This window comes from Nicotiana tomentosiformis, chromosome 4 (assembly GCF_000390325.3).
Source record: "Nicotiana tomentosiformis chromosome 4, ASM39032v3, whole genome shotgun sequence".
NCBI lineage: Eukaryota > Viridiplantae > Streptophyta > Magnoliopsida > Solanales > Solanaceae > Nicotiana > Nicotiana tomentosiformis.
The window spans coordinates 11,556,983-11,570,869 of NC_090815.1; the positions used below are offsets into that span (position 1 = coordinate 11,556,983).

Sequence of the window (13,887 nt, forward strand, 5' to 3'; positions counted from 1 at the left end):
GCTTCTTTTTACTTACTTGAGTCAAATGAATTATGGCATATACGTTTGGGTCATGTCAATTACAAAACCTTGCGGAAAATAATTAATTTGGAAGTATTGTCTATGTTTGAATGCGACAAATCAAAATGTCAAATATGTGTAGAATCTAAGTATGTTAAACATCCTTATAAGTCAGTTGAAAGAAATTCAAATCCTTTAGACTTAATTCACACAAATAGTTACGACATGAAGTCAATACCATCTCGTGGTGGAAAGAAGTATTTCATAACTTTTATTGACAACAGTACTCAATATTGCTATGTTTACTTACTTAATAGTAAAGATGAAGCAATAGATGCATTCAGGCAATACAAAAATGAAGTTGAAACGCAACTTAACAAGAAAATTAAAATGATAAGAAGTGAAAGGGGTGGCGAATATGAATCTCCTTTTGAAGAAATATATTTAGAATATGGAATAATTATCAAACAACGGCCCCTTACACGCCCCAATCCAATGGGATTGCGGAAAGAAAGAATCGTTCATTAAAGGAGATGATGAACGCATTGTTGATAAGTTCTGGTTTGCCACAGAACTTGTGAGGGGAAGCCGTTCTTACAGCTAACCGCATACTAAATCGAGTACCCCATAGAAAAACACAATCCATTCCATATGAAAAATGGAAAGGAAGGAAGCCCAACTTGAATTATTTTAAAGTGTGGGGGTGTTTGGCAAAAGTGCAAGTTCTTAAACCCAAAAGAGTAAAAATAGGACCGAAAACCGTTAATTGTGTTTTCATAGGATATGCGACCAATAGTAAAGCATATCGATTTCTGGTTCATAAATCAGAAAATTTCGACATTCATAATAATACGGTTATAGAATCAGATAATGCCGAATTCTTTGAAAATATATACCCGTATAAAAAGGAATGTGAGTCGATTGGTGAAGGATCTAAACGACCTCGGGAAGAAACAAAAGAAAGTACACTTAATCAGAAGGATCCAAGACGTAGTAAACGTCAAAGAACGTCTACTTCATTTGGACTAGATTTTGTGACTTTCTTATTGAAAAATGAGCCTCGAACATTTAAAGAAGCTATGTCTTCTTCGGAATCATTATTTTGGAAAGAGGCAGTCAATAGTGAAATAGAATCCATATTAAACAACCATACATGGGAATTGGTTGATCTTCCTCCTGGAAATAAACCTTTGGGTTCTAAATGGATTTTTAAGAGAAAAATGAAAGATGGTGGCACTATTGATAAATATAATGCAAGACTTGTAGTCAAAGGGTATAGACAGCGAGAAGGTCTTGATTATTTTGATACATACTCTCCAGTTACAAGAATTACGTCCATACGAATGTTAGTAGCATTAGCTGCAGTTTATGGTCTTGAAATTCATCAAATGGACGTTAAGATGGCCTTCTTAAATGGAGATTTAGAGGAAGAAATCTACATGGAACAACCTGAAGGGTTTGTGATTCCAGGTAAAAAAAAAAGAAGGTATGTAGACTTGTTAAGTCTCTTTACGGACTAAAACAAGCACCCAAATAATGGCATGCGAAATTTGACCAAACAATGTTGTCAAATGGTTTAAGATAAATAAATGTGATAAATGTGTGTATATTAAAAATGTTCCAAATCACATAGTCATTGTTTGCTTATATGTGGATGATATGCTGATAATGAATAATGACATTGCCAACATAAATGCGACTAAGCGTATGCTAACTAGCAAGTTTGATATGAAGGACTTGGAAGTTGCTGATTTAATTCTGGGGATTAAGATCAATAAGACTCCTCAAGGTCTGGCATTGTCACAATCTCATTATATTAAGACAGTACTTGGAAAATTCAAGCACTTAGGGTTTAAAGTTGCAAAGACTCCAATTGACGTGAATCTTGCATTAGTAAAGAACAAAGGCCAAAGCATATCACAATTGGATTATGCTCGTGTGTTGGGATGCTTAATGTATATCATGAATTGTACACGACCAGATATAGCTTGTGCTATAAGCAAATTGAGTCGATACATGAGCAATCCAGGTCAATCTCATTGGATGGCAATGAAATAAATTTTGAGATATTTAGAACATACCTAGGACTTTGCTTTGCACTATAGTAAATATCATGCGGTGATTGAGGGATATTGTGATGCAAATTGGATCACCGGTTCAACTGATTCTAAGTCCACAAGTGGATATGTATTCACTATTGGTGGAGGAGCGGTATCTTGGAAGTCGTCCAAGAAAACTTGTATTGCCCGTTCTACAATGGAAGCTGAGTTCATAGCCTTAGATAAAGCTGGTGAAGAAGTTGAATGGCTCTGGAATTTCTTGGAAGACATTCCATTTTGGCCCAAACCGTTGGTACCAATATGCATACATTGCGATAGTCAAGCAGCAATTGGAAGGGCTGGGAGCGTGATGTATAACGGTAAATCTCGTCATATACGATGAAGACATAAAACCGTTAGGCAATTACTCTCTAGAGGAATTATCACGATTGACTATGTAAAGTCAAGCGATAATGTATCGGATCCACTTACAAAAGGCCTAACTAGAGAGGTAGTTGAAAAATTATCGAGGGGAATGGGACTATGGCCGAGAACAAGCCATTGTGGCGGTAACTCTACCTAGAAGACTGGAGATCCCAAGATCTAGGTTCAGGAGATCAAACAAAGTCATTAATGACGGTTCAACATTGTCAACTAAAAGTTTGGTCCATTCTCGTGATGAGACAATGTTCAGTACCAAGGATAAAGCATTAAGGCTTTTTAATGATTTTTAAATTTGATACGGGATATATCAAATAGTGTATCTACGGGATGACACGTTTAGGAATCACCTATGTAAGTGTGAAGTGTTAGCCGCTTCAAGGGGAATTTTGTAAGGCCGATTCTCTACGCACTTATTAAAACAGGCGGTGTTTATGGCTGAAACAAACACAACAATGAGAGCCAAAGACGGTTAAGGGTTGGTTGTGTAATTTATGATTGTCTAAGTATACACCAAAGTTCGATCCTGATACAATTAATCCTTGCTTGCGAATCACACAATTTTTCATGCATATTTCTGTGATATAGCCATTCCACATTCATGTGGGAGATTGTTGGGTTTTTAAGCTTAAATGTAGCTTAAAATTATTGGGTTTTTAAGCTTAAATATAGCTTAAAAGAGGGTGAATGGGAAATGGAGGAAAATTAAAAATATTTGAGTTTCCCTCCTTGACAAAGGGATATTGTCCCATATTGGAAGAGGAAAAGATTTTGATAGGTATATATACAATTGTACTTCTTCTAGCTCTTAAAGAGTTAAGAAGAAGGCAAGCCTCGCGTCGTCGCCGTCGTCGCTCACTCGGCTCGGCTTTGGCTACGGGTACGGCTTTGGATTTGGTCAATTGATTGATTAATTTTTTGGACCAAATTTATTTGTTAATAATAAATATTAACAGAATTGTTATTAAATATCCGGTTTTTTATAAACAGAATATTAATATTAAATCCAAACGTAATAGTATATGCCCTTCGCTTTTTGTAAAAGATATTTACAAAATAGTTTGCACCTCTTCGGATTTGAAGAACAGTTTGCACCTCTTCAGATTTGAAGAAACAGTTGACACCTCTTCGGATTTGAAGAGTTGCACCTCTTAAGTTTGAGCTCAACATTGGCTATAAATACCAGTCCATTCTCTCAGATTTTTCATACGAATTTCTGACTTCTCCTCCTTTCTTCTGCATTATTTTAACTACAAACAAAGCAACAGTAAGTGTGATTTGCTACCAATCTTTGTGTTCGCTGAAACACTGGTGTTTGAAGTATCGCTACACCAGTGTGTAATTCGTTCTATCCTGGGAGGAAATAATCCACAACCTTGGGTACTAGGAGGGGATTAAATTCCTTAAGAAAATACTGTGAATTCAGTGGGCTAGGATTAAATTCTGTTTCGTTTACATTTTTTGTTTATATGTTATTTTATAATCTCCAGAATTATTTTACAAATACAGTTCAATAACAGTTACATAGTCAACGCATTATAGATGTAATACAAATATTATATGTCGAAATCTAAATCTCATTTTGTGCATTAAAAATAAGCACGACTTAACTGCAAAAGTCTAAATACATCCGACTTTAAATTACAATGGGTTTGATCCTTACAATCTTGATGTTATTCATAGTCAATAAACAATTAGATTCGACTAAAACGCATGTGAAAATCGTACGCCAATCAATTAAAACCATAATTAAAATATTTTATTTTATTCACTTTTTAATTCGTTTTAAAAATTGTGTAGAATTTAAGCTTCTACGCAAGAAGCCCAATCCTCAAAGAAAAGGATAGTTACATGAGAAGGGTTATTTATATAGTGAATAATTATAAATGCGTTGCTATATGACGAATTTTATATAATAATATTGGAATTAATATGCAGAGAGTAATAATGCATTAAATATTAGTACTATGTAACAATTACCTACTTTAAGGGAAGGTACATTCTGTAAATATTTTCATTTCGCATTTCTAATACATATATTCATCTCACATGCAAAAGAAAAGTAAATAAATCTTCGTATAACTTGATATTGATATTATGAGAAAATGACATTGTATAGTCGCTCTCAAAATAATATCAGATATATATATATATATATATATATATATACAAAAATTATATATATTTTATCCACTTTTTTGCTACGGAATGTAAAAAGTTTTTGGCGCGGGCTAAAATTAAAAAAAAATCTTATTTAATATAACAAACCAAATGGTTGTATTAGCTACATGATGATTATCTTTTGTGTATGCCCAACCAAGCTTTGACTTTTTCTAATCCTCTCTCTAACCAAACATATTTATTACTTTATCTGAGATTTTATATTGAGATTATTTTCTTAACCAATCGGACCAAATGAATAGAGTATTAAGGATGACATCCTTCTACATGTGAAGTCAATTCCCCATATATGTCAATAATCCCGTAAAGTAAATTAATTATTCTTTTTGTAACCAAAAGAGTACTATAGCTTTTGAATAAAAAATCAAAAGACTATAACTAAAGACAAAAAAAAAAGAATATAGCTTTGGCAAAAAGAAACAATAGACTTTGATTTTTTTTGATTTGGTAAGAGGAAAAGTTTAATCAAGCAGGAAGAACTTTCCAGTTCACAAATTGAACTTTTTTGTTACTGTACCATATTAAAATAGGGTTAGGTTGAACCCTATACACAGAGGCAGACCTATGCAATATGTGAGAAAACAAGGACACCCGTAAAGTTTGGCAAAACTTCCCTGTATACATATATATGTCTTTAGAAAATAGTAATATATTAATAGTGGACATCTTATACACAAAACAAATTTTAGTTGAATCAAAAATTGCACCCGCGACCTTCAAATCCTGGATTCGCCTCTGCCTGTACAAGAGATCTTTTGCAAAATACATGTGCTCGGGATCATTTTTTCAGAAGAAATTTCTTTACGCACAGCTTAAAACTCATATATGTACTTCTTCTTTTTCTATCCAGTAAATTTGCAATGGGGCTCCGATTAATTCATATTCGCGTCGTATAAGACCTATTAAAGAAAAAGCGCTTCTTATCAAGATTTATGACTCGAACCTGATAACTCTAGTTAAGGGCAAAAGGATCATATACATCGGACGACAAATCTCAGCGATTTTAGCTCAAAACTTAAATTTGCTCTTTTAACTTCCCACATCATTCTTTTCGTTCTTTTACCATTTTAGGATACTACGGTTATAAAGGAGATTGAAGTCAACTCACATGTGAATTAGAGCACCTTTGTCTTATGAAAATACAACAATTAATTATCAGAGTCAAATGACTTGTAGGAAAATCTAGTCTCGTGCTCCTTGCTTTTCAAGAATCAACTTTCCAAGATATGGGAAATCTTCATTTTCAGACAAGCATTCAATTCATTCGTTGAATGCAATAATGTTGGATTTGATCTATATATTGACATAACATTATCAATAGACAATTTGCACAATTGTCTATATGTTGACACAACATTATCAATAGACATCACGTGTTTACCAAGATTGATGAATCCCTTTCTCCAACTTTTCCACGAAAAGAAAGGGGAAAAGGACCGATGGTCACATCGAACTAAAGTTTCCGAGTCGATAAACTCTAGGTTACAAGAGAGAGAACAAGTGACTTTTAGGCCAGGTTATTTCCATTTAGGAAGTTAATGATCCGTTTATCCACAGATTTTTTTTAAAAATAAAAAAATGTGTTTGTTCATGAAATTTTTCAACAATAACATACTCAGTATAATCTTATATGTGGGGTCTGAGGAAGGATAATATGTACGTAGAGCTTACCCCTACCTGGAGAGATAGAAAGGTTATTTCCGATAAACCCTCGACTCAAGAAAAGATGAAAATGAAGAAGAAGAAGAAGAAGAAGAAGAAGAAGAAGAGGAGGAGGAGGAGGAGGAGGAGAAGGAAGAAGAAGAAGAAGAAGAAGAAGAAGATGAGGAGGAGGAGGAGGAGGAGGAGGAGGAAGAAGAAGAAGAGGAAGAGGAGGAGGAGGAGGAGGAAGAGGAAGAAGAAGAAGGAGAAGGAGAAGGAGAAGGAGAAGGAGAAGGAGAAGGAGAAGTAGGATAAGAAGAAGAAGAAGAAGAAAGGGAAGATAAGGTAAAAGGGGTAAAAGTAGCATCAAATAATATCAATCAGAGAGCAACAATTCTAGTAAAAGGCGAGAAAAAAGTAGCATCAAATAGTAATAATCAGAAAACAACAATTCTAGTAAAAGGCGAGAAAAAAGTAGCATCAAATAGTAACAATCAGGGAGCAACAATTTTCAGTACCAATTTACAAAAATAATGAACGTAGTTGCTAAGTACCAGATATAATAACAAACTAGAAGAAAGTATCTTCAACCGATACTAAGAATATTACTAGTACTACTAGTAAGGAGAAACTCACAACTATCTATCAACCCACCACCTTAATCATCGACCTCCACACCTTCCTATCGCTAGTCATGTCCTCGGTTAGGTAAAGTACTGACATGTGTCACACCTCTTTGTTTTTACACATAACCTTTTTACGAAGTTGAGTTAGAAGAGTTTTTTCAATTGAAGTGTCATTTTGAAAAGAGATTATTTATTATTTAGAGTCGCCACTTAGAATTGAGTTTTGGTGTTCCAAGTCAACTTTTATTCGAATCCCTCATCAAATGGAAGGTTTGACTCCTAGTTTATAGTCTACAAAAATAGAAGACTGAGTAAGGAATTCTGTTGACCGAGGGGAAGGTGTAAGGTACCCCTTGAGTCCCGTGGTTCTAACACGGTCGCTTCTATTGACTAATGTCCGGCTTAAATCAATTCTTGACTATTCTTGTATTTTATTTATTATGACTTGCCTATTATCACTTAATTAATTATTGTATTTTATTAATTGTGTTCACCAAGATGTGGTACGCACACAAGGTATTCTTCTTTGAAGTTGGATGTTAAACAAAGGTACGGGAATATACACATGGTTAAAACATAATTATTTTAAATTGAAAGGTATCAAGACGCGGGAATGTGCACATGATCCTTTTATTATTTAAGCATATCAATCCAAGGTTCGAGTATGAATACATGGGCTAATAGCGTATTTAAAAAATTTAATTATTTTGTCTCTTTAATAATCGAGATATTTAATTGTATATTTTATTACTTATTGCAACGAGTTTTGAATTAGTTCATGGCTCGTTTCCTTTCTCACAATTATTTGTTATGTGTAGAAGATATACTAGACTAATACAAATATTTAAATATGGTATTGATTTGATAAATAATAAAACAAACCAGTTTATTAGTGCTAGATTAAATTAATATAAATAATCAATATGCTCTGGACTTAAACACCTCTATTTTTTTTATTTTTACTAAACAAAACCAGATTTGACTCACATGAAGACTAGAACATTACTTCAAGCTTTTTTTCATTGATGAAAAAATTCATAATTATTAACATATTCCTAAGGCTAGACAATTAACTTATAAAAATCTTTAATACCTCAGTTTCATGAAAACTAAAACACCATCCTTGATTCTTAGTTCAATTGATGACCTCTTAATATTGTTGTTATGTGATATAAAAATAATTATTAGTTCCACCTAACATAGACGAGATTTTATTTTTTAAAGGGTCATACCGACAAAGACACAAATGAATCATACTAGATTATTTAATAATTGGACATCTTTAAAACTTCAACCACGAGATGCAAAATTCATGCCAGTATGATATTTTAGTTAATCCTACTCATGGAATTTGAATAAAAATGCAAACATTCCCAACTTTGTTTAGCAGGAAATTATGAGACCTCATAAAGAAAAAGTCACAAACGAATAAAATATAGTAATAAAATGTGCTATCAATCTAAGTAAACTCACTGAAATAAAATAATTATATATCCAAAAGACAGTAGCCAACGTCTCGAACAAAGGCACGATATTCGCGTATTGACAATTCAAGTATAACTTAAAACAACCAACATAAAACTAATCTATCTTTAATATACTATTCAAGCTTTATTTAAAAATATCAAAGTAGGACTTAAAGAACAAAGACGAACCTTCAAATTCCTTGTGAATATCTGCAGAACACGTACTATACGAACCCCGAACAACAAATAAAACTTCAAAACTCAACCAAATAGTTCTTTTGAGTCTTTCCTTAGTTACTACCTTTTTCGTTTTCAGATTGCTTTTCTCACCTCTCTTTCTTTCTTTCTTACTCGATATTTATTTCCCCCAATTTGATTCTCTCTTCTATTCAAACTTCTCTCTTCCAAATATTTTTTCTTTTGCTCCGTATCCGTTTTTCTCTTTATAGGGAAGAATATTAGTAGTTTTTTTTTGTTCCTCTAATTTGGAGTGGGGGAACGTGGGTTTTTAAAGTGAAGTTGAGGAATTGAGTTTGTGTGCTAGTGTGGAGTCAGTGAATGACGTGCAAAGTGGGGGAGAGTTAGGGAAATGATGGATTGGGGATCATGGGGTGATTAAAATATTCTCTTTTTTTTAAGATAAAATTTGTTACCAAACTTTAGAAAAGTTACGGGTGTTTCAAATTTTAATTTTTAATTTTTCTTTCTTCTAGAAGTAAAATTCAATTAAAACATTAGGACAAAATATTAATTAACTAAATCTAGGTTTACAAATATATATAAGAAAGTGAAATATTTACATATAATTTAATGACACTAAAAATAATACCATACCTTATTCAAATTTTAATTAAAGAAATCATATATTTTTTATAAACTTTCTTTTCTCTTTACAAATAGAACAAAGTTTGTACTATACGTATGTGAATATATATATATATTTTTTTGTAATTTTTTATTTTTCTCAAATAAAATCTATTAAAAGTAAGACAAAAATATAAATATCAAGACTAGACCTAGATGAAATATTTATGCTAAAATAGTATAAAATTTGGGTGTGGTCAAAAATTAGGTGTGCATGCCTCTCTTTGCTTGGAAACACAAAGAGTTTTCCGGCAAAGAAAATGAACAAGGTGACTGATTTTTGACCTCACTATTATTTAACAAGGAAAAGAAGATAAAAGAAAGAGATGTGACCGAGCCTTGGTTTTAGGCAGCCTACATATCCCGGGTTATAAGAGAATCAGGTCATATGTAATTCAAGTGAAAGAAGAGTGATAGATTATGCTTAGAGGGAGAGTCGAGTGAAGTTCCGTCGAGGTTCCGATCCGTGGTTCTTACTATTACATCAAAATGAAAAGAAAACTACATACCCTTGAAATCCAAGAGTTACAAAATTCCTATCTAAATGCCATCTAGAGTCTTGTCTTGATTCTTGACTTGCTTCCCCTATTGAACTTTAGACTGAACTTGAAGCTCTCGATGTAACAAACTATGAAATATTCTCACAGCTTGTTGCTTGATCAGATGATGAGAAGATGGATCTTGAGATCCTATGTCTCTGCATGCATTATGTCAAAATTGGTTCGGCTGATATTTGAGATCAAACATTTCACTTTCTATGGCGAGAGCTGGAATCTTATTCTTGCACATCCAATCTGTACTTTGCAGAAAAACCTACAAGCCATCACAAACAAACAAAACGAACAAAAACTTTCTGCCCCAGTTTACACTAGAAAATTTTTGTGAGTTATTAAAAACACAATAAACTATCTTTGCTATTGCAGAATGAAGAATTGAAAGAGAAATGGGCTCCTTTTCTTTTTTGATAATAGGGGATATTGTACCCTATGTTAACAAGATGGAAGGCAACCAGGGGATGTAGTACCCTATGTTGGTAGAAAGGTGAGGCTTGTGGCACTCTGAGATGCTACTAGGTAATGTTGTACCCTATGTTGGCAAAGAGTAATGCAGCCAGGGGATGTAGTACCCTGTGTTGGAAATACGATTAGGCTCGTGGCACTCTAAGATGCTACTAGGGAATATCGTACCCTATGTTGGCAAAACATAATACAACCAGGGGATGTAGTACCCTGTGTTAGTAATAAGATGAGGCTCGTGGCACTCTAAGATGCAACTAGGGAATGTCGTACCCTATGTTGGCAATAAAAATGCAACCAAGGGATGTAGTACCCTGTGTTGGCAATAAGATGAGGCTCGTAGCACTCTGAGATGCTACTAGGGAATGTCGTACCCTATGTTGGCAATAAAAATGTAACCAGGGAATGCAGTTGTCACGACCCAAACCAATGGACCGCGACGGGCACCCGGTACCTTACTCAACCGAGTACCAACGTAACGTATCTTTCTTATTACTTCATCATATACACGTGACATACGGGCCTAATAAGCCAACATGATCATTTATAAATTCAAAACATAGGCCGACAAAGCCGTGCAATCTTTAACGTACACGACATATGTCTACAAGCTTCTAAGAGTACATAATTGTCATAAAGGTCGGGACAGAGCCCCGCCATACCAAACCATACACATCTAAATCATACTGACCAAACAAGCAACTCCGGAGCAAATGGAGTGCACCAATATCTTCTGCTGAGCTGATCGCCTACTTAGAGGACTCTCGACCTGTCTATCGAGACCTGCGGGCATGAAACGCAGCGTCCCCAGGCAAAAGGGACGTCAGTACGAAATAATGTACCGAGTATATAAGGCATTATACGGAAAGCTGAAACTGAACTGATAATATAATAACTGAAAGCAATTGGAAGTCATTGATAATCTGAAGATATGATTACCTGCTGATACTGACTCAAATCTCTCAATATAGTAAGTCTAATAGTTGTTCGGCTTTATAAGGCTCGGTATATATATAACTGCTCTGCCGTAGTAGCAGCGCTCATAGGCGCTCGGCCATACTAGGCTCTGTATCTCGGCCAACTGGGCTCGGCCATAGTAGGCTCGGTATAACTTACCATCTGATCAGAGGTTGCCCAATAAGGTCCTACCCATCGATTATAGCTCGATGGTAATGAAAATACTGTAATATTGTCCTCCTAACTAACTTTCTAACTAACCACTCTAATATGTTAGCTAACGCTCCTCTTAACCACCTTAGCTAACTATGGTTAGTAATCCTACTTATCTCAACAAAATCATATATATATATATATATATATATATATATATATATATATATATATATATATATATATATATATATATATATATATATATATATTTTGACGGTTAGATGTAGAATTGGAATAGATGTGTTAATGTATCATGATGAAGCTAGTTCTTCATGTTGCTAATCATAATCTCGGTATTATAAGCCATGTCTTATTACATAATAACGTTTTGCTATATTGTTATTATAGTGTGGAAGATATATAAAAATTTAATTTGTACACGTAATATGTATTGCACACTTATTGAGAAAATGCAATGTAATTCAAACGAACTCTAGTGACCACAAAATACAATTGATTTGATAAGATAATAAACATGCCAAATTTAATAGACCAAGCAATACCTGTTTATTCTTTATAGTTTCTTTGAATGACGTACAATTCATGGAGATACAAGCTATATATCTTGTAAAAATATTTACTAGTATTTAGCATTAGTTTTTGCCATATAGATTGGTTTGAAATTTGAGTTGTTCTATATAGACTCTCTTCTCTCTTGACTGGAAAAAGGAAATACTCACATGAATATGAAGTCCTGATAAAGAGAATATTGTAACTTACAAAACTAGAAAAATATACGTAAATTCCGGGATATAGATATTTCTTTATGCTTTGTTATCAAACTCGTATAATTACGGGATTATGCCAAAATGAAAGAAGGGCTTAGCCTTAGCATACCTGGAGTAGGAAAAAATCTGTATGATATTCTTGGAAAAGATTGCACCGTACTCCTTTAGAACCGCAAAATTTCACGTTACTAATGTGCAAAGAAATCTTGTTGGTTGAAGAAATCGCGTTGTATCTTTGTAGGAACTTGTAGGAATTGTAGGAATTTGTAAGAAATTATATTGTTAATGTGCTAAAGCTCACGTTTTTGATTGCGCAAGAAGCAATAATATTGGTGGTAATGTAGACGGGATTCTTGGGCTTGGATGGAGCTATATTTCAATTGTTCATCAAATTGGTAAATCATTTTCATATTGTATTGGTATCACTACTGACCAAACATTGATTGTAGGAATTTGATTGCAAGAAGTGTTTTTGTTGAAAACTTGAAGAATGGCTTAACGTTTCTGATTGTATTGCTTGTATACAAAATATAGGGAATGAAGTGAATGTGTAACTAACACATTATGCCATCTAATAAGAAATGACTAAGAGTCATTTCTTTAGGATGTGGCTTGCTGCCAAACTTTATCCAATAATCAATTAGGTAGTATCCCGTTACCCGATAATTAACCAATTACCCGCATAATTAAGAATTATCTTAAATTATTTAAAATACTACTCACTTTTAACACACCTTATACACCTTACTATCATGGCCATGTAGTACTTTGTATGATACTAGTCCATAAATACCGGGAATTTCAGCTCGGGCCGTATTTTATTCCAAAATGCCAAACTTTGACGAAATTCATTTTCTTCGATTCGTTTACCCTTTATCCTCCACGGCACTTACTTATCGCTCGTTATAAATAGCATAAATGCGTGTAACCTCAAGATAATCTCATTCCCGAGCTTCCATTAAATTATTTATGGCATAATTTCACGTACGAAAATATGAGGTTTAACAGTAGTACCATGTGTTGGCAATAAGATGAGCCTCGTGGCACTCTAAGATGCTACTAGGGAATGTCGTACCCTATGTTGGCAATAAAATGAGGCTCGTGGCACTCTGAGATGCTACTAGGGAATGTCGTACCCTATTTTAGCAATGAGAAATGTAACTAGGGGATGTAGTACCCTGTATTGGCAGTAAGGTGAGGCTCTTGGCTCTCTAAGATTCTACTATGGAATGTTGTACCCTATGTTGGCAATAAAATGCAACCATAGGATGTAGTACCCTACGTTGGCAATAAGATGAGGCTCGTGGAACTCTAAGATGCTACTAGGGAATGTCGTACCCTATGTTGGCAATAAATGAGGTTCGTGGTGCTTTGAGAGGCTACTAGGAAATGTCGTACCCAATATTGCATAAAATGAGTCTCGTACCGCTCTGAGATGCTACTAGGGAATGTCGTACCCTATGTTGGCAATAAGTAATACAACCAGGGGATGTAGTACCCTGTGTTGGCAATACAATGAGGTCCGTGGAACTTTGGTATGCTACTAGGGAATGTCGTACCCTATGTTGGCAGAAAATAATGCAACTAGGGGATGTAGTACCCTGTGTCGGCAATAAGACGAGGCTCGTGGCACTCTGGGATTTACTAGGGAATGCCGTACCCTATATTGGTAGAAAGTAATGCAGCCAGGGGATGTAGTACCCTGTATTGAA

General features: G+C 34.3%; 1 long non-coding RNA gene across 1 annotated transcript; it reads right to left on the reverse strand.

The window, feature by feature from the left end:
• Positions 1 to 9,652: 9,652 nt before the first annotated feature.
• Positions 9,653 to 12,664, reverse strand: LOC138908872 (uncharacterized). The gene is made up of 2 exons (XR_011415267.1): positions 12,285 to 12,664; positions 9,653 to 11,057 (listed from the first exon to the last, which is right to left on the reverse strand). It is a non-coding gene; the product is annotated as an uncharacterized lncRNA (long non-coding RNA).
• Between the last annotated feature and the right edge of the window lie 1,223 nt (positions 12,665 to 13,887).